Source organism: Marmota marmota, unplaced genomic scaffold, assembly GCF_001458135.2.
Source record: "Marmota marmota marmota unplaced genomic scaffold, marMar, whole genome shotgun sequence".
Taxonomy (NCBI): Eukaryota; Metazoa; Chordata; class Mammalia; order Rodentia; family Sciuridae; genus Marmota; species Marmota marmota.
The window spans coordinates 19,463,483-19,466,049 of record NW_026000164.1 but is presented as its reverse complement, the minus strand read 5'-3'; positions in this window follow the sequence as shown (position 1 = coordinate 19,466,049).

Sequence of the window (2,567 nt, the reverse complement as noted above, 5' to 3'; positions counted from 1 at the left end):
ACCAAAAGAGCAACAGGATGCTTAAGCAGATTCATTCATTTTCTATCATATATATACACATACATACATATATTCATTCCTCCTTTATATATTGCAAAAGGAATCTTGGTTTTCTTCAGGAAGGCACGAGACTATGGATCATAATTAGGCTGATTCCATTATAACAGTCCCTTCCTAAATTGTTCAGAATTTCCTGCAGCTAGACGTTCTTATATGACGCAGTTCTTTCCCTTAAGAGGTGAGGAGAAGTATCACCCACTGCTTGGGGCAGGTGGGAATAATTGTGGAAAGCTTTTGCTTTTCCGGCAAGAGGGAGAGACACAAGTGGTTCTACCGTCCCTTTCTTCCTGTGTTAAACCTGAACAAGAGGCACAGAGCTGGTTTGATCACTTTGCAACCCTGATGTAGCAAAGCAAGAGACGCTTACACAGAGCTGCTGACCAAATTCTACAGGTGTTTCCCTCCAGATATCTTATTATAGAAGAAAAATAAACCTCTCCTGGTTAAGTTACTGTAGGGTGTCCTGTTGCTTGCAGCCAAAAGCAATCATACCTAATACAGGTGCTTGAGCCAAATTAAGAATTTCAATATATGTTCACCAGGGGGACAGAAGCTTCTAATACATCCTTTTCCAAGGATTTGAATCCTAAATTGACTCTGATATGGCCAAAGGGTACACTCTAAAGACTAATGGGACCTAGCTGGTAAGCTACATTTTCTCTTGTGTGAAAGTCGAACAGGTGCAGTTGCAAATATAAAATGATAGCATTGAATGATAATCACACTCGTTTTCCCACTAGGAGATAATAGGACTGGCCTCTACTCTTAGTACCCAACTTGAATTTGCCAGGGGTTTCCAGCTGTGGGCCATGGAAGGTCGGTGTGCAACCAAGATGCTAGGTTCTCACTTCTCCCAGAACAGCTACTCGAAATACAATTTGGTCTGTGCCGTGAACAAGGGTGCTGCCTCCCAGAGCAGCTCATCCAGCAGCCCAGGCTGGGCATGTACTCAGAGCTTGGTGGGCCAGAAAAAAGAAAAGAATTTTGCCCCATAGTAACTGCAATGTCAACCTACATTTCCTTGATGAACAAAGTGGGGTGGCTAGGAAAAAACCTTCAAGAATGTTTCTTAGGCTTCTTGCAGTCAAACAACCCAACCAATGGTACTAAGTGGAACGAAAGCACAACTTTCCTTTCCTCCCATGGAGCATGTTCCCCTAAGTACACTCAAGGGATTCAAGGGGTTCATGCCAAATGAAGTTGTGAGGCGAACTCTTTATGCCCGAGGACTGTTCTGAGAAGTGTCAGGAAGGTTCACCTGCGGCTCCTTAGTCAATGAAGACCTTGTGCCTCACGTCTCAACCGAAGTATCAAAAGTGGATGCTGAGACCCTCTAATCCTAGACCTGGATAGCTTATCTGAGGGGCTAAGGAGGCATCTCACAGATATCCCTTGGGAATAAATATCACTGGGTCCTTCTTAATGACCCCAAATCCATTCATCTAATTGTTGCCTGGGGATACATGTTTTTGCTGTATCTGTACAGACATGTGGAAAGATGGGAAGGTAAACTATAGCTAGGACTTGAGAACAAAACCATCTCTGCATCACAGGGGCTGTATCAGGATGGGCCCAACTATGGACCCAATCACAGTGAACCTCCACCTGTCCAGGGTCTCCTGGGTGACAAGGCCAGATGGACTTACTGTTACCAAAAGGGAGTAGAAGACCCAGTTTTGTCCCAGTCACTCCAGTCATAAAGGAGATCAAAATGCCCTATCAGTTTTAAAAATGGTAATGGGAGCCAGGCATGGTGGCACAGCCTGTAATCCCAGTGGCCCACGAGGCTAAGGCAAGAGGATTGCAAGTTGAAAGCCAGTCTCAGGAATAGTGAGACCCTGTCTCTAAGTAAAATACAAAAAATGGCTGGAGATGTGACTTAGTGGATACCAAAAAAAAAAAAAAAAAAAAAAAAAAAAAAAAAAAGAAAGAAAGAAAGAAAGAAAAAAAAGAAAAGAAAAGGTAATGGGAAAAGAAATCACAAGAAATTAGCAATCTAGGGAGAAAGCTATAGCAAATAATTTGGAAGTCTAAACGCCTCCAAACTCTTGGTCCTATCTGATTGATGTCCCATCGTACATTTTAGATTAGTGTTCAAGTAACTAAGGGCCAGTGTAATGCAGAACAGGCCTTAATAGAGGAAGAAAAAAAAAACCCCGAATCTCCCTAAAAAATGAAGGCATAATAAAATGAAGGCATAAATAAATCACTGGAGCAAATGGAAAGGTTTGTTGTGTTAGCAGGAGTCAATTTATTGCTTGAAGAAACAGCACAAAGCTACCTTTTGGTTTGGGCACAATCCATGTTTTCTGTATTACCTGATGTGATTTTTTTTTGCAAATAAACATAATATATGGTGGTAATTATAGGAATAATACTTACAATGTATGAATCATTACATGTTATTGGAAGGAAAAACAGAACTAAGAAGTGTACTGTTGAAAAAGAAAATGTCTCTCTTCTTGACATTGCTGGCATAAAGCAGGAATCTCAGCTCAGAGGCACGG